Here is a 19,581-nt window from a genome sequence, read left to right on the forward strand (position 1 = left end):
AGGGACAGACAGAATTGTTACTGAGTGCCAGAGAATTGTTACTCAGGGACAGACAGAATTGTTACTGAGTGCCAGAGAATTGTTACTCTCACAGACACAAAATTGTTACTTGCACAGACACAGAATTGTTACTTGCACAGACACACAATTGTTACTCAGGGCCACAGAATTCATACTCAGGGACAGACAGAATTGTTACTGAGTGCCAGAGAATTCTTACTCAGGGCCACAGAATTCATACTCAGGGACAGACAGAATTGTTACTCAGGGACAGACAGAATTGTTACTGAGTGCCAGAGAATTGTTACTCAGGGACAGACAGAATTGTTACTGAGTGCCAGAGAATTCTTACTCAGGGACAGACAGAATTGTTACTGAGTGCCAGAGAATTGTTACTCTCACAGACACAAAATTGTTACTTGCACAGACACAGAATTGTTACTCGCACAGAGACAGAATTGTTACTCAGGGCCACAGAATTCATACTCAGGGACAGACAGAATTGTTACTGAGTGCCAGAGAATTGTTACTCAGGGACAGACAGAATTGTTACTGAGTGCCAGAGAATTGTTACTCAGGGACAGACAGAATTGTTACTGAGTGCCAGAGAATTGTTACTCGCACAGACACAAAATTGTTACTTGCACAGACACAGAATTGTTACTCGCACAGACACAGAATTGTTACTCAGGGCCACAGAATTCATACTCAGGGACAGACAGAATTGTTACTGAGTGCCAGAGAATTGTTACTCAGGGACAGACAGAATTGTTACTGAGTGCCAGAGAATTGTTACTCAGGGACAGACAGAATTGTTACTGAGTGCCAGAGAATTGTTACTCAGGGACAGACAGAATTGTTACTGAGTGCCAGAGAATTGTTACTCAGGGACAGACAGAATTGTTACTGAGTGCCAGAGAATTGTTACTCGCACAGACACAAAATTGTTACTTGCACAGACACAGAATTGTTACTCGCACAGACACAGAATTGTTACTCGCACAGACACAGAATTGTTACTCAGGGCCACAGAATTCATACTCAGGGACAGACAGAATTGTTACTGAGTGCCAGAGAATTGTTACTCGCACAGACACAAAATTGTTACTTGCACAGACACAGAATTGTTACTCGCGCAGACACAGAATTGTTACTCAGGGCCACAGAATTCATACTCAGGGACAGACAGAATTGTTACTGAGTGCCAGAGAATTGTTACTCAGGGACAGACAGAATTGTTACTGAGTGCCAGAGAATTGTTACTCAGGGACAGACAGAATTGTTACTGAGTGCCAGAGAATTGTTACTCAGGGACACCTAATCGTTGAATTAAATAGTATGTCAGACAACATGCAGAGGAGTGGCAGAGGAGGCAATGTTTTAGGAGCGAGCAGACGTGGCAGCAGAGGAAGGGGTCGAGGCAGCAGTATTCGCAGCCAGAGGCCAGTGCTCCCGGTGTCATCCAGCGGTCGTGTCTCCACCGACAACCCTGCCGTCATTGATTGGTTGGCTCGGTCGTCTTCCTCTTCCCAGGTCACCTCTGACACCTACAGCCAACGGTCGGTGGGTACGTCAGACACAACCGTTAGTTGGCATGGCCCGGGACCAAGCCCACTGAAATCACGTGTCCTCTACCTGCCCCTGTCCTTTGCTGTTCCCTCACCAAGCGAAGTATCGCATGCTGTGGGCTCAGCCCCACTGTACAGTGAGGAAGAGCTAACAGAGGGCGGTCAGGAACGGGGGGAGACATCGGCCTTTTCAGCAGCCAAGCGAACAAGTACTGGCGAGGAGAGTGGCTCGGTAGCCGGTCTAGAGACAGGTCTGTCTCCTGACCCAGACGCAGCCGAGGGGGCTAGTAGTGAGGCGGAGACCCTACTTGATGATGAGGAGGTTGATCGCACTTGGCAGCCTCGTCGTCATCAGGCAATTTCTTCCGCATCATCAGGAGAAGAGGGTGGCAGCTTGGCAGCGAGCAAAACAGTCGGTGGGTTGCCCAGGAGACAGCAGCAGGGTCGCATCAGTGTCAGTGGAGCCAAACGTCCACGGAGTAGAGCACCAGCTCCACTGCAGCCTACCACCACGGCCAGTAGTGGTGCCGGTGCGCACGGAGGAAGTAGCAGTCAGCCAGTGAAGAGTAGCGGGGGCAAAGTTTCCTACTCGGTGGTGTGGCAATTTTTCCTCAAGCCGCCCGAGGAAGTAAACGTAGCCGTATGTCGACTATGTGGCCAGAAATGCAAGCGTGGCCAGGGGGCCCATGTTGGGACTACAGCGTTGCGTCAGCATATGCAGCGTCACCATTCGGTGGCCTGGGAAAACCGTGATAAACATACGGCGGTTCTGCCTGCCCCAGCCCCCGCTCCATCACCCGCTCCGTTACTTGCTCCGTCACCCGACGTCGTCAATCGCCCTCTATCAGCCAGTCAAGGCTCCAACACCTCTGCTGAGGGGAGTTGTCGCTCATTGGCATCTTCCGCTCGTTCAGATGCTCCTTCTCCTGCTACTCCTCTTCTCGGATTCCGTCAACAGTCTTTCTTGGAATCCGTATCCAAGAGACAACAGTTTGCGAGCACGCACCCGACGGTGCAAAAGCTGAACGTCCTCCTGTCCAAGTTGCTGGTGCTGCAGTCCCTCCCTTTCCAACTGGTGGACTCAGCACCTTTCCGAGAAATGATGGCTTGTGCCGCGCCGCGGTGGAGAGTGCCAAGCCGTCATTTCTTTGCCCAAAAGGCAGTGCCAGCCCTGCATTCACATGTAGAAGAGATGGTGGGCCAGTCTTTGAGCATGTCGGTCTCTGCCAAAGTGCACGGCAGCGCCGACGTGTGGAGCTGTAACTACGGTCAGGGACAGTACATGTCATTTACGGCCCACTGGGTGAACGTGGTGCCGGCACAGCCGCACCAGCAACTTGGACAGGTCACGACGCTTTTGCCTCCACGTTTGCACGTCCTTGGTCCAGCAAGCATGTCCGCCTCTACCACCTCTTTTTCCGCCGTGTCCTCAGCCGCCACCCCCGTGCCAAGTCCCATTACCCGACCGGCATATCACATGTGCAGGGCGCAACGGTGTCACGCTGTGCTGCACCTGGTATGCCTTGGCGAACGTAGTCACACAGGGGAGGAACTGCTGAGTGTAATGAACAGAGAAATCGACAGATGGCTGTCTCCGCGCAAACTAAAAATCGGAACCATGTTGACTGACAACGGAAAGAACATGGTGTCTGCTCTGCGTCAAGGAAGGTTGTGCCATGCGCCATGCATGGCTCACGTGTTCAATCTGGTTGTCAAGCGGTTCCTAAAATCCACCATCCCACTGCAAGACATCCTTAAAATGTCACGTAAACTGTGCATGCATTTCAGCCATTCCTACACCGCAAAGAACACCCTCATTGAGCTGCAGCGGCAGAACGGAATTCCACAGCATCGCCTGATCTGCGACGTTGCAACAAGGTGGAATTCAACCCTACACATGTTAGACCGCCTTTACGAGCAGCGAAAGGCCATCACCGATTTCCTGATGTTACAAGCGGATAAAGGTACTCCCCTGTGTAACTTAGATGTCAGCCATTGGCAGCTCATGCGTGACACCTGCCGCTTGCTCAGGCCCTTTGAGGAGGCCACGCTATTCGTGAGTCGGCAGGACTATGGGATGAACGACGTCATTCCTCTGTTGCACGTCCTGGAACAAATGCTGTTAACAATGGCTGGTCAGGGTGCGGTAGACGTGGCGCACAGATCTCAACGCCACATGACCCCTGTGGGGGCAGGACAGGAAGAAGAGGAGGAGGTAGAGGAGGACATTTGTGCTCAGGAATTATTGAGTGAAATGGGTGGTTTTTCCACTCAGCGGACAGGAGTGGAGGAGCAGGAGCATCTGGTAGAGGAGGAGGAGGAGGAGACAGAGGACCCAGACGCACCGTGGCAGTATGCTGTGGAGATGGAGGCAGGGAGTCCCTCGCATTCCTTGGCACAAATGGCCCATAGCATGCTCGGTTGCTTGCGTAGCGACAGCCGAATAATAACCATCAGACAGAGGGATGACTTTTGGCTGTCCACCTTGTTGGACCCTCGCTACCGGTCCAAAATGGTGGCCTTTTTCACACCTGCTGAGAGGGAGGCCAAAATTACGTACTATAAAAACCACCTATGTAGTCAGTTGGTCTCTGCCTTTGTGCGCCATCGTCCATCCTCAGACACTGTGGGCCCTGTGCGCTCGCGTTCCGCTGGCATGGCAGCAGGGGAGGGGTGGGGTGGTAGGAGCAGTGGCAGCTCCACCAGCAGCGGCTGCCTCAGTCTGCAGTCGATGATGAGTAGCTTTCTTCACCAGCGCAGTGAGGAAACTACTAACCAGCCGCAGCAGCAGCAGCAGCATCAGGTGGACCTGGAGCAGGAGCTCAAACAACAGGCTTGGGCCTACTTGGACAGCACCCTGCCAACCGAGGTAGACAATCCCCTTGACTACTGGGCAACGAAACTTGACCTTTGGCCCCAACTAGCTGAATTTGCCCTTGAAAGGCTGTCATGCCCGGCCAGTAGCGTGGCATCGGAGCGCGTGTTTAGTGCGGCAGGAGGTATTGTAACTCCGCGGAGGACACGACTGTCCACCCAAAGTGTGGAGAGACTCACGTTTGTGAAAATGAATCAGGCGTGGATTAGTCTGGATTTCAAACCACCAGTTCCTGACACAACTGACTAAATCCGCCATGAATCATGCCTCAAACATGTGCCACTTTCAGGTCTCCTCACACTGCTGGTGTGTTGAATTTTTTGACATAGGGTGCTGGCAGATTACGGGCCTCCTATAGCTGCTGCCAGGCCCCTAATCTGCCATAGGCCCCTATATACCACCTCCTCCTGCTGCTGCCAGGTCCAGAGTCTCTCATGGGTCCCTGTACGGCCTCCCATTGCTGCTGTCTCCATCGCCACACTCTGCTGCCATGTGCCACTTTCAGGTCTCTTCACACTGCTGGTGTGTTAAATTTTTTGACATAGGGTGCAGGCAGATTACGGGCCTCACATAGCTGCTGCCAGGCCCCTAATCTGCCATGGGCCCCTATATACCACCTCCTCCTGCTGCTGCCAGGTCCAGAGTCTCTCATGGGTCCCTGTACGGCCTCCCATTGCTGCTGTCTCCATCGCCACACTCTGCTGCCATGTGCCACTTTCAGGTCTCTTCACACTGCTGGTGTGTTAAATTTTTTGACATAGGGTGCTGCAAGATAACGGGCCTCACATAGCTGCTGCCAGGCCCCTAATCAGCCATGGGCCCCTATACCGCCTCCTCCTGCTGCTGCCAGGTCCAGAGTCTCTCATGCCATGTGCCACTTTCAGGTCTCTTCACACTGCTGGTGTGTTAAATTTTTTGACATAGGGTGCTGGCAGATTACGGGCCTCCCATAGCTGCTGCCAGGCCCCTAATCTGCCATGGGCCCCTATATACCGCCTCCTCATGCTGCTGCCAAGTCCAGAGTCTGTCATGGTCCCTGTACGGCCTCCCATTGCTGCTGTCTCCATCGCCACACTCTGCTGCCATGTGCCACTTTCAGGTCTCTTCACACTGCTGGTGTGTTAAATTTTTTGACATAGGGTGCAGGCAGATTACGGGCCTCACATAGCTGCTGCCAGGCCCCTAATCTGCCATGGGCCCCTATATACCGCCTCCTCATGCTGCTGCCAAGTCTAGAGTCTCTCATGGGTCCCTGTACGGCCTCCCATTGCTGCTGTCTCCATCGCCACACTCTGCTGCCATGTGCCACTTTCAGGTCTCTTCACACTGCTGGTGTGTTAAATTTTTGGACATAGGGTGCAGGCAGATTACGGGCCTCACATAGCTGCTGCCAGGCCCCTAATCTGCCATGGGCCCCTATATACCGCCTCCTCATGCTGCTGCCAAGTCCAGAGTCTGTCATGGTCCCTGTACGGCCTCCCATTGCTGCTGTCTCCATCGCCACACTCTGCCATGTGCCACTTTCAGGTCTCTTCACACTGCTGGTGTGTTTAATTTTTTGACATAGGGTGCAGGCAGATTACGGGCCTCCCATAGCTGCTGCCAGGCCCCTAATCTGCCATGGGCCCCTATATACCGCCTCCTCATGCTGCTGCCAAGTCCAGAGTCTGTCATGGTCCCTGTACGGCCTCCCATTGCTGCTGTCTCCATCGCCACACTCTGCCATGTGCCACTTTCAGGTCTCTTCACACTGCTGGTGTGTTTAATTTTTTGACATAGGGTGCAGGCAGATTACGGGCCTCACATAGCTGCTGCCAGGCCCCTAATCTGCCATGGGCCCCTATATACCGCCTCCTCATGCTGCTGCCAAGTCCAGAGTCTGTCATGGTCCCTGTACGGCCTCCCATTGCTGCTGTCTCCATCGCCACACTCTGCTGCCATGTGCCACTTTCAGGTCTCTTCACACTGCTGGTGTGTTTAATTTTTTGACATAGGGTGCAGGCAGATTACGGGCCTCACATAGCTGCTGCCAGGCCCCTAATCTGCCATGGGCCCCTATATACCGCCTCCTCATGCTGCTGCCAAGTCCAGAGTCTGTCATGGTCCCTGTACGGCCTCCCATTGCTGCTGTCTCCATCGCCACACTCTGCTGCCATGTGCCACTTTCAGGTCTCTTCACACTGCTGGTGTGTTAAATTTTTTGACATAGGGTGCAGGCAGATTACGGGCCTCACATAGCTGCTGCCAGGCCCCTAATCTGCCATGGGCCCCTATATACCGCCTCCTCATGCTGCTGCCAAGTCCAGAGTCTGTCATGGTCCCTGTACGGCCTCCCATTGCTGCTTTCTCCATCGCCACACTCTGCTGCCATGTGCCACTTTCAGGTCTCTTCACACTGCTGGTGTGTTAAATTTTTTGACATAGGGTGCTGCAAGATAACGGGCCTCACATAGCTGCTGCCAGGCCCCTAATCAGCCATGGGCCCCTATACCGCCTCCTCCTGCTGCTGCCAGGTCCAGAGTCTCTCATGCCATGTGCCACTTTCAGGTCTCTTCACACTGCTGGTGTGTTAAATTTTTTGACATAGGGTGCTGGCAGATTACGGGCCTCCCATAGCTGCTGCCAGGCCCCTAATCTGCCATGGGCCCCTATATACCGCCTCCTCATGCTGCTGCCAAGTCCAGAGTCTGTCATGGTCCCTGTACGGCCTCCCATTGCTGCTGTCTCCATCGCCACACTCTGCCATGTGCCACTTTCAGGTCTCTTCACACTGCTGGTGTGTTTAATTTTTTGACATAGGGTGCAGGCAGATTACGGGCCTCACATAGCTGCTGCCAGGCCCCTAATCTGCCATGGGCCCCTATATACCGCCTCCTCATGCTGCTGCCAAGTCTAGAGTCTCTCATGGGTCCCTGTACGGCCTCCCATTGCTGCTGTCTCCATCGCCACACTCTGCTGCCATGTGCCACTTTCAGGTCTCTTCACACTGCTGGTGTGTTTAATTTTTTGACATAGGGTGCAGGCAGATTACGGGCCTCACATAGCTGCTGCCAGGCCCCTAATCTGCCATGGGCCCCTATATACCGCCTCCTCATGCTGCTGCCAAGTCCAGAGTCTGTCATGGTCCCTGTACGGCCTCCCATTGCTGCTGTCTCCATCGCCACACTCTGCTGCCATGTGCCACTTTCAGGTCTCTTCACACTGCTGGTGTGTTTAATTTTTTGACATAGGGTGCAGGCAGATTACGGGCCTCACATAGCTGCTGCCAGGCCCCTAATCTGCCATGGGCCCCTATATACCGCCTCCTCATGCTGCTGCCAAGTCTAGAGTCTCTCATGGGTCCCTGTACGGCCTCCCATTGCTGCTGTCTCCATCGCCACACTCTGCTGCCATGTGCCACTTTCAGGTCTCTTCACACTGCTGGTGTGTTTAATTTTTTGACATAGGGTGCAGGCAGATTACGGGCCTCACATAGCTGCTGCCAGGCCCCTAATCTGCCATGGGCCCCTATATACCGCCTCCTCATGCTGCTGCCAAGTCCAGAGTCTGTCATGGTCCCTGTACGGCCTCCCATTGCTGCTGTCTCCATCGCCACACTCTGCTGCCATGTGCCACTTTCAGGTCTCTTCACACTGCTGGTGTGTTTAATTTTTTGACATAGGGTGCAGGCAGATTACGGGCCTCACATAGCTGCTGCCAGGCCCCTAATCTGCCATGGGCCCCTATATACCGCCTCCTCATGCTGCTGCCAAGTCTAGAGTCTCTCATGGGTCCCTGTACGGCCTCCCATTGCTGCTGTCTCCATCGCCACACTCTGCTGCCATGTGCCACTTTCAGGTCTCTTCACACTGCTGGTGTGTTTAATTTTTGGACATAGGGTGCAGGCAGATTACGGGCCTCACATAGCTGCTGCCAGGCCCCTAATCTGCCATGGGCCCCTATATACCGCCTCCTCATGCTGCTGCCAAGTCTAGAGTCTCTCATGGGTCCCTGTACGGCCTCCCATTGCTGCTGTCTCCATCGCCACACTCTGCTGCCATGTGCCACTTTCAGGTCTCTTCACACTGCTGGTGTGTTAAATTTTTTGACATAGGGTGCAGGCAGATTACGGGCCTCACATAGCTGCTGCCAGGCCCCTAATCTGCCATGGGCCCCTATATACCGCCTCCTCCTGCTGCTGCCAGGTCCAGAGTCTCTCATGGGTCCCTGTACGGCCTCCCATTGCTGCTGTCTCCATCGCCACACTCTGCTGCCATGTGCCACTTTCAGGTCTCTTCACACTGCTGGTGTGTTAAATTTTTTGACATAGGGTGCTGCAAGATAACGGGCCTCACATAGCTGCTGCCAGGCCCCTAATCAGCCATGGGCCCCTATACCGCCTCCTCCTGCTGCTGCCAGGTCCAGAGTCTCTCATGCCATGTGCCACTTTCAGGTCTCTTCACACTGCTGGTGTGTTAAATTTTTTGACATAGGGTGCTGGCAGATTACGGGCCTCCCATAGCTGCTGCCAGGCCCCTAATCTGCCATGGGCCCCTATATACCGCCTCCTCATGCTGCTGCCAAGTCCAGAGTCTGTCATGGTCCCTGTACGGCCTCCCATTGCTGCTGTCTCCATCGCCACACTCTGCTGCCATGTGCCACTTTCAGGTCTCTTCACACTGCTGGTGTGTTAAATTTTTTGACATAGGGTGCAGGCAGATTACGGGCCTCACATAGCTGCTGCCAGGCCCCTAATCTGCCATGGGCCCCTATATACCGCCTCCTCATGCTGCTGCCAAGTCCAGAGTCTGTCATGGTCCCTGTACGGCCTCCCATTGCTGCTGTCTCCATCGCCACACTCTGCCATGTGCCACTTTCAGGTCTCTTCACACTGCTGGTGTGTTTAATTTTTTGACATAGGGTGCAGGCAGATTACGGGCCTCACATAGCTGCTGCCAGGCCCCTAATCTGCCATAGGCCCCTATATACCGCCTCCTCATGCTGCTGCCAAGTCCAGAGTCTCTCATGGGTCCCTGTACGGCCTCCCATTGCTGCTTTCTCCATCGCCACACTCTGCTGCCATGTGCCACTTTCAGGTCTCTTCACACTGCTGGTGTGTTAAATTTTTTGACATAGGGTGCAGGCAGATTACGGGCCTCACATAGCTGCTGCCAGGCCCCTAATCTGCCATGGGCCCCTATATACCGCCTCCTCATGCTGCTGCCAAGTCCAGAGTCTGTCATGGTCCCTGTACGGCCTCCCATTGCTGCTGTCTCCATCGCCACACTCTGCCATGTGCCACTTTCAGGTCTCTTCACACTGCTGGTGTGTTTAATTTTTTGACATAGGGTGCAGGCAGATTACGGGCCTCACATAGCTGCTGCCAGGCCCCTAATCTGCCATGGGCCCCTATATACCGCCTCCTCATGCTGCTGCCAAGTCCAGAGTCTGTCATGGTCCCTGTACGGCCTCCCATTGCTGCTGTCTCCATCGCCACACTCTGCTGCCATGTGCCACTTTCAGGTCTCTTCACACTGCTGGTGTGTTTAATTTTTTGACATAGGGTGCAGGCAGATTACGGGCCTCACATAGCTGCTGCCAGGCCCCTAATCTGCCATGGGCCCCTATATACCGCCTCCTCATGCTGCTGCCAAGTCTAGAGTCTCTCATGGGTCCCTGTACGGCCTCCCATTGCTGCTGTCTCCATCGCCACACTCTGCTGCCATGTGCCACTTTCAGGTCTCTTCACACTGCTGGTGTGTTAAATTTTTGGACATAGGGTGCTGGCAGATTACGGGCCTCACATAGCTGCTGCCAGGCCCCTAATCTGCCATGGGCCCCTATATACCGCCTCCTCATGCTGCTGCCAAGTCCAGAGTCTGTCATGGTCCCTGTACGGCCTCCCATTGCTGCTGTCTCCATCGCCACACTCTGCCATGTGCCACTTTCAGGTCTCTTCACACTGCTGGTGTGTTTAATTTTTTGACATAGGGTGCAGGCAGATTACGGGCCTCACATAGCTGCTGCCAGGCCCCTAATCTGCCATGGGCCCCTATATACCGCCTCCTCATGCTGCTGCCAAGTCCAGAGTCTGTCATGGTCCCTGTACGGCCTCCCATTGCTGCTGTCTCCATCGCCACACTCTGCTGCCATGTGCCACTTTCAGGTCTCTTCACACTGCTGGTGTGTTAAATTTTTGGACATAGGGTGCAGGCAGATTACGGGCCTCACATAGCTGCTGCCAGGCCCCTAATCTGCCATGGGCCCCTATATACCGCCTCCTCATGCTGCTGCCAAGTCCAGAGTCTGTCATGGTCCCTGTACGGCCTCCCATTGCTGCTGTCTCCATCGCCACACTCTGCCATGTGCCACTTTCAGGTCTCTTCACACTGCTGGTGTGTTTAATTTTTTGACATAGGGTGCAGGCAGATTACGGGCCTCACATAGCTGCTGCCAGGCCCCTAATCTGCCATGGGCCCCTATATACCGCCTCCTCATGCTGCTGCCAAGTCCAGAGTCTGTCATGGTCCCTGTACGGCCTCCCATTGCTGCTGTCTCCATCGCCACACTCTGCTGCCATGTGCCACTTTCAGGTCTCTTCACACTGCTGGTGTGTTTAATTTTTTGACATAGGGTGCAGGCAGATTACGGGCCTCACATAGCTGCTGCCAGGCCCCTAATCTGCCATGGGCCCCTATATACCGCCTCCTCATGCTGCTGCCAAGTCTAGAGTCTCTCATGGGTCCCTGTACGGCCTCCCATTGCTGCTGTCTCCATCGCCACACTCTGCTGCCATGTGCCACTTTCAGGTCTCTTCACACTGCTGGTGTGTTTAATTTTTTGACATAGGGTGCAGGCAGATTACGGGCCTCACATAGCTGCTGCCAGGCCCCTAATCTGCCATGGGCCCCTATATACCGCCTCCTCATGCTGCTGCCAAGTCCAGAGTCTGTCATGGTCCCTGTACGGCCTCCCATTGCTGCTGTCTCCATCGCCACACTCTGCTGCCATGTGCCACTTTCAGGTCTCTTCACACTGCTGGTGTGTTTAATTTTTTGACATAGGGTGCAGGCAGATTACGGGCCTCACATAGCTGCTGCCAGGCCCCTAATCTGCCATGGGCCCCTATATACCGCCTCCTCATGCTGCTGCCAAGTCTAGAGTCTCTCATGGGTCCCTGTACGGCCTCCCATTGCTGCTGTCTCCATCGCCACACTCTGCTGCCATGTGCCACTTTCAGGTCTCTTCACACTGCTGGTGTGTTTAATTTTTGGACATAGGGTGCAGGCAGATTACGGGCCTCACATAGCTGCTGCCAGGCCCCTAATCTGCCATGGGCCCCTATATACCGCCTCCTCATGCTGCTGCCAAGTCTAGAGTCTCTCATGGGTCCCTGTACGGCCTCCCATTGCTGCTGTCTCCATCGCCACACTCTGCTGCCATGTGCCACTTTCAGGTCTCTTCACACTGCTGGTGTGTTAAATTTTTTGACATAGGGTGCAGGCAGATTACGGGCCTCACATAGCTGCTGCCAGGCCCCTAATCTGCCATGGGCCCCTATATACCGCCTCCTCATGCTGCTGCCAAGTCCAGAGTCTGTCATGGTCCCTGTACGGCCTCCCATTGCTGCTGTCTCCATCGCCACACTCTGCCATGTGCCACTTTCAGGTCTCTTCACACTGCTGGTGTGTTTAATTTTTTGACATAGGGTGCAGGCAGATTACGGGCCTCACATAGCTGCTGCCAGGCCCCTAATCTGCCATAGGCCCCTATATACCGCCTCCTCATGCTGCTGCCAGGTCCAGAGTCTCTCATGGGTCCCTGTACGGCCTCCCATTGCTGCTTTCTCCATCGCCACACTCTGCCATGTGCCACTTTCAGGTCTCCTCACACACTGCTGGTGTGTTGAATTTTTTGACATAGGGTGCTGGCAGATTACGGGCCTCCCATAGCTGCTGCCAGGCCCCTAATCTGCCATGGGCCCCTATATACCGCCTCCTCATGCTGCTGCCAAGTCCAGAGTCTGTCATGGGTCCCTGTACGGCCTCCCATTGCTGCTGTCTCCATCGCCACACTCTGCCATGTGCCACTTTCAGGTCTCCTCACACACTGCTGGTGTGTAGAATTTTTTGACATAGGGTGCTGGCAGATTACGGGCCTCCCATAGCTGCTGCCAGGCCCCTAATCTGCCATGGGCCCCTATATACCGCCTCCTCATGCTGCTGCCAAGTCCAGAGTCTGTCATGGGTCCCTGTACGGCCTCCCATTGCTGCTGTCTCCATCGCCACACTCTGCCATGTGCCACTTTCAGGTCTCCTCACACTGCTGGTGTGTTGAATTTTTTGACATAGGGTGCTGGCAGATTACGGGCCTCCTATAGCTGCTGCCAGGCCCCTAATCTGCCATGGGCCCCTATATACCGCCTCCTCATGCTGCTGCCAAGTTCAGAGTCTGTCATGGGTCCCTGTACGGCCTCCCATTGCTGCTGTCTCCATCGCCACACTCTGCCATGTGCCACTTTCAGGTCTCCTCACACTGCTGGTGTGTTGAATTTTTTGACATAGGGTGCTGGCAGATTACGGGCCTCCTATAGCTGCTGCCAGGCCCCTAATCTGCCATAAGCCCCTATATACCGCCTCCTCATGCTGCTGCCAAGTCCAGAGTCTGTCATGGGTCCCTGTACGGCCTCCCATTGCTGCTGTCTCCATCGCCACACTCTGCCATGTGCCACTTTCAGGTCTCCTCACACACTGCTGGTGTGTTGAATTTTTTGACATAGGGTGCTGGCAGATTACGGGCCTCCTATAGCTGCTGCCAGGCCCCTAATCTGCCGTAGGCCCCTATATACCGCCTCCTCATGCTGCTGCCAGGTCCAGAGTCTCTCATGGGTCCCTGTACGGCCTCCCATTGCTGCTGTCTCCATCGCCACACTCTGCCATGTGCCACTTTCAGGTCTCCTCACACTGCTGGTGTGTTCCATTTTTTGTCATAGGGTGCTGGCAGATTATGGGCCTCCCATAACTGCTGCCAGGCCCCTAATCTGCCATGGGCCCCTATACCGACTCCTCATGCTGTGACGTTGCAACAAGGTGGAATTCAACCCTACATATGTTAGACCGCCTTTACGAACAGCAAAAGGCCATCACAGATTTCCTGATGTTAAAAGCAGATAAAGGTACTCCCTGTGTAACTTAGATGTCAGCCATTGGCAGCTCATGCGTGACACCTGCGCTTGCTCAGGCCCTTTGAGGAGGCCACGCTATTCGTGAGTCGGCAGGACTATGGGATGAACGACGTCATTCCTCTGTTGCACGTCCTGGAACAAATGCTGTTAACAATGGCTGGTCAGGGTGCGGTAGACGTGGCGCACAGATCTCAACGCCACATGGCCCCTGTGGGGGCAGGACTGGAAGAAGAGGAGGAGGTAGAGGAGGACATTGGTGCTCAGGAATTATTGAGTGAAATGGGTGGTTTTTCCACTCAGCGGACAGGAGTGGAGGAGCAGGAGCATCTGGTAGAGGAGGAGGAAGAGGAGACAGAGGACCTAGACGCACCGTGGCAGTATGCTGTGGAGATGGAGGCAGGGAGTCCCTCGCATTCCTTGGCACAAATGGCCCATAGCATGCTCGGTTGCTTGCGTAGCGACAGCCGAATAATAACCATCAGACAGAGGGATGACTTTTGGCTGTCCACCTTGTTGGACCCTCGCTACCGTTCAAAAATGGTGGCCTTTTTCACACCTGCTGAGAGGGAGGCCAAAATAACGTACTATAAAAAAAACCTATGTAGTCAGCTGGTCTCTGCCTGTCTGCGCCAACGTCCATCCTCAGACACTGTGGGCCCTGTGCGCTCGTGTTCCGCTGCCATGGCAGCAGGGGAGGGGTGGGGTGGTAGGAGCAGTGGCAGCTCCACCAGCAGCGGCTGCCTCAGTCTGCAGTCGATGATGAGTAGCTTTCTTCACCAGCGCAGTGAGGAAACTACTAACCAGCCGCAGCAGCAGCAGCAGCATCAGGTGGACCTGGAGCAGGAGCTCAAACAACAGGCTTAGGCCTACTTGGACAGCACCCTGCCAACCGAGGTAGACAATCCCCTTGACTACTGGGCAACGAAACTTGACCTTTGGCCCCAACTAGCTGAATTTGCCCTTGAAAGGCTGTCATGCCCGGCCAGTAGCGTGGCATCGGAGCGCGTGTTTAGTGCGGCAGGAGGTATTGCAACTCCGCGGAGGACACGACTGTCCACCCAAAGTGTGGAGAGACTCACGTTTGTGAAAATGAATCAGGCGTGGATTAGTCTGGATTTCAAACCACCAGTTCCTGACACAACTGACTAAATCCGCCATGAATCATGCCCCAAACATGTGCCACTTTCAGGTCTCCTCACACTGCTGGTGTGTTCCATTTTTTGTCATAGGGTGCTGGCAGATTACGGGCCTCCCATAGCTGCTGCCAGGCCCCTAATCTGCCATGGGCCCCTATACCGCCTCCTCATGCTGCTGCCAAGTCCAGAGTCTCTCATGGGTCCCTGTACGGCCTCCCATTGCTGCTGCCTCCATCGCCACACTCTGCCATGTGCCACTTTCAGGTCTCCTCACACTGCTGGTGTGTTCCATTTTTTGTCATAGGGTGCTGGCAGATTACGGGCCTCCCATAGCTGCTGCCAGGCCCCTAATCTGCCATGGGCCCCTATACCGCCTCCTCATGCTGCTGCCAGGTCCAGAGTCTCTCATGGGTCCCTGTACGGCCTCCCATTGCTGCTGTCTCCATCGCCACACTCTGCCATGTGCCACTTTCAGGTCTCCTCACACTGCTGGTGGGTTCCATTTTTTGTCATAGGGTGCTGGCAGATTACGGGCCTCCCATAGCTGCTGCCAGGCCCGTAATCTGCCATGGGCCCCCGTACCGACTCCTCATGCTGCTGCCAGGCCCGTAATCTGTCATGGGCCACTGTTGTCGCTTGTTGGCATATTCCGCTCGTTCAGATGCTCCTTCTCCTGCTACTCCTCTTCACGGATTCCGTCAGCAGTCTTTCTTGGAATCCGTTTCCAAGAGACAACAGTTTGCGAGCACGCACCCGACGGTGCAGAAGCTGAACGTCCTCCTGTCCAAGTTGCTGCTGCCAGGCTCGTAATCTGTCATGCGCCCCTGTACCGCCTCCTCATGCTGCTGCCAGGTCCAGAGTGTGTCATGGGCCCCCGTACCGACTCCTCATGCTGCTGCCAGGCCCGTAATCTGTCATGGGCCCCTGTACCGCCTCCCCATGCTGCTGCCAGGTCCAGAGTGTGTCATGGGTCCCTGTACGGCCTCCCATTGCTGCTGCCAGGCCCGTAATCTGCCATGGGCCCCTGTACCGACTCCTCATGCTGCTGCCAGGCCCGTAATCTGTCATGGGCCCCTGTACCGCCTCCTCATGCTGCTGCCAGGTCCAGAGTGTGTCATGGGTCCCTGTACGGCCTCCCATTGCTGCTGTCTCTATCGCCACACTCTGCCATGTGCCACTTTCAGGTCTCCTCACACTGCTGGTGGTTTCCATTTTTGTCATAGGGTGCTGTATGGCCTCCCATTGCTGCTGCCTCCACCGCCACACTGTGGCTCCACACTCTGGTTTTGGCCCCGTGACTGCCCAAATGAGTGAAGTGTGCGGTGATTCTAAGATCGACGGCACTCATCTGCATGTCATACTGACTGACAGTATTATTTCTCTTCCCCAGCAGACTCCAAGGGCATTTAAATTAAAGGTACAGTGTTCTGCACTAATATTAAGTCTCTCTGAAGCCTAGAAACACCCTTTTTTAAGTTAAATTCACAGCGAATTTATTCGACTCGAATCGAATATTGTCCACGAATTCGCCGAATCAGTCGAATCGAATTTTTCATTTCTTCGCTCATCTCTAATGGGAAGCATCCTCTTTCTCCTGTCCAACATGTTTCCAGTGGTAGTCTGTTTTTCAAGTCCTCCTCATCCTCCTTCTTCTAGACAATGCCTTTTGGAACGTGGCCTCTTTTCCAAGTCCTCCTCAAGGATGCTTCCTATCCCTTTTAGTGATCCCTTGTCACTTCCGGTGATATGGAGGGCTACAGACGTACTTCTGGCGTGCCAACTTCCGGTGATGTGGCTCCCAGCATACACTGCAGAGCTTTCTATGCCCCCAGTGCAATGGATCCACTACCAGAGGACCCTGTGTGTTCACTCCTATGGTCACTCCAGGGGCGGACTGACAACTCATGGGGCCCCCGGGCAATAGGGGATCATGGGGCCCCTGTGTCCTTGCCCAAACTCAAAAAAGCCTATGAAAAAGGTACCAGGGGCATCTCATGGGGCCCCCTACTGACCCCGGGCCCTCGGGCATTGCCCAAGTTTTCAAATGGTCAGTCCGCCCCTGGGTCACCCACAAGGGCAAAAGTGGCATGTACCAACCAGTTGCTACTACACACCACAAGAGTCTTAGGTTTGATGTGAACATGTTTAATCTTTCAACTTTTTGACTACAGTTTGTGGATAACCATTAGGAACACAAGATAATCCAGGTCCTTTCTTCCAGTCTTTATAGACGGACCTAATATTTAACCAGTTGGCTTTATGTGGATGCTGCACTAGTTCCTTAAGAGGACATGGAAACATTTTAGGATTCATTAATTGCAAAAGCACCTTTACACTATGCTATTTGATTTGTCTCTTCTAAGAGACGTGGTTTTCAGAATTTTTACAATCTTTTTACAAAGGCCCTATTGTCTTCCTTTTTGCAGATGTATATGTGAGTGTCAGAAAGCCTTGGATTCTTATTCATCTTGACAGCTCCAAAGGACAAGATCTCTTTGTGGTATTTCCTGAGTCTAGGTTGGTGTTTCTCCATCTTTTTTTCAGTCACAGCCCCCTTTAAAGTCATTCAAAATCTTGAGGCGCTCCATTCTAAAATGTGAACAACTAGACTAGCAGTTTTACAGAATGCAGCAACATAATGTTTCTCTACATCATGTAACTAAAATGACCCTAGAGTTGACAGAGAAGGGCAGGGGAAGGACAAATAAGGATGCTGTGCAGATGCCCAACATGCTCCTTATCAGCCAATGATGCCATCAGTTGCTAGACCTGCGCTTGGTCAACAGAGTGGCCAACATTGCTGCACAATAAAAACCTGTGGCTTTGTGTAACAAAAAAGCCGGCTTGATCCACCCACTGGTTTGTTGACATTTTTTAGCCAGTTTGGGCAATTTTAGGCATTTTGCTATGGCGACCCTGAAGAACCCACATGGCACCCCAGGGTGCCTCAGAAATTTAGTTGAAAAACTCTAGAGCTTCTTTAAGTGTTTTTGGAGCATTTTTTAATATGCATTTGTATATTAGTTTTCAAGCGCTTGTGGGCTTGAGAGTTCTGGTTTAGTTAAGTAACGAGCCAAGCTAGTTACTAGGAGAAGGAGAGGCATGAAATTGTGTGAAAATCACGTTATACATGTTTTCTGGTGTTTTTCAGGCACTCAAGTCTATAGGGGCCAAAAACGTGCAACCAAAGAAGCTCATAAGGTTTCATTGCACCTGTGCATGTGTGTGTACATAGTTCTGGTCACAGAATTGTGCGCTGCATGCATACTTGCTCACTATGAATAAAGGTGCCAAAGAGGTATTTAAAGTGTTACTAGACCCAGGACCCTGTGTTCACTATATCTGGTCTCCCACAGTACACACAACATGGAAATGTAATTATTTTAGTAAATATAAACTGCTAAATACCTTTTCTTATCAGCAGTTAGATCAGTCTTGTGACTTCTACCAGTATCCAGCAGAGCACTGGTTAAAGCTTGTAGGAGGAGGTTTCATTCCCCCCTGATTGTTTTATGAGGCTGCAAGACCCCTGACCCTCTGTCTGGACAGTGCTGATTGGCCCTGTGCTGGTCACATGCACCCTCCCAAGAAAAAAAAACTCTCTAGCAATACACTCTAAACTGAGCATGTGCAGCTTGCCCCCAAGGCTCTGTTCCATCAGCAGATTGGTTAGGGACAGCAGAAGGGAAGAATCAGAGAAAACAGGATCAAACAGCGTTTTTACACAATGCAGAGGATTAACCCCTTAGGTTCCACAGTTAGTATAACAAGCATGCTTTACTGCATATACAGACTGATTTTACTGTTGGCCCAGTGAAATCCATGTCATCCACTTATGCCTTCTTCCCTGAACTGCTACCCAGGATTACTTGGACTGGAGCAGTAAAAGAGGCCACCCTCATCATCTCCAACAAGGTATGCGACATTCAGAGTAGTTCAATACTCTAGAACAGGGGTCTCCAAACTTTCTAAACAAAGGTCCAGTTTACTGTCCTTCAGTTTTTAGGGGGGCCAGACTGGGGTCATTGGGAGTAGAAAAGGTCCCAAAGCCATTGAGAAAATAATACCCCATCTTTGAAGTCAGTGGAACTAAGAGTACCCCATTGTCTGTGTCATTGGGAGAAATTGTGCCCCATTATTGGTGTCACAGTTGATGTCATTGGGAGAAATTGTGCCCCTTCATTGGTGTCAGCGGGGGGAAGTTTGCCCCATTGTTGGTATCAGTGGATGAAATACTGCCCCAGGGGCTGGATAAAAGCAAGCAAAGGGACGCAGTTTGGAGACCACTGCTCTAGAAGAAGCACATGGTTCAGTCTTGCTGCAGCTAGATGCATTTGCACAGAGCATTCTATAGCTGTACTAGCCCTCTTCCAGACAGAGAACAAGGAGGAATAATAGAACTGTGTGTACTGCAAAAGTTACTGTTTTTATCTCCAAGTACTTCAACAAAGATAGCAACACATATAGATGGGGCAATTGTGGAAAGATTTAATGAATATGGAAGTAATATTAAAAGCATATGAACCAAATCACAGCATTCTAGATACAAAAGTGATCAGTGATAACGATAAAACACCAACTACAAAAGATGGGACTTTTCTGGTTTCTGGAGTTTCTGGTATTCACAAACACACATAAATTATTCCAAGAGTCCCATCTAAAATCTTAGCTTAGTCACATTAGTTCCTCCTTTGCTGAACTACAGAACTTACCCCCCTCTCTGTTCCACTACACACACATTTAATGACCTTTTCCAGAAAATAATGCCATGACCTTGACTCCCGGAAGCCTGCCCATACACTGTACATAGGGAATAGGCTCTTTGGAGCTGTAGTTCTG

At 52.7% G+C, this 19,581-nt stretch overlaps 1 protein-coding gene across 1 annotated transcript in view; it reads right to left on the reverse strand.

Moving 5' to 3' along the window:
- Positions 1-19,581, reverse strand: part of LOC149442223 (potassium channel subfamily T member 2-like) — a 419,624-nt gene that overhangs the window by 169,959 nt on the left and 230,084 nt on the right. The window lies entirely within an intron of this gene.

Source organism: Staurois parvus, unplaced genomic scaffold (genome assembly GCF_062004578.1).
Source record: "Staurois parvus isolate SC_StPar_1 unplaced genomic scaffold, SC_StPar_1.0 ptg000900l, whole genome shotgun sequence".
NCBI classification, from domain to species: Eukaryota; Metazoa; Chordata; class Amphibia; order Anura; family Ranidae; genus Staurois; species Staurois parvus.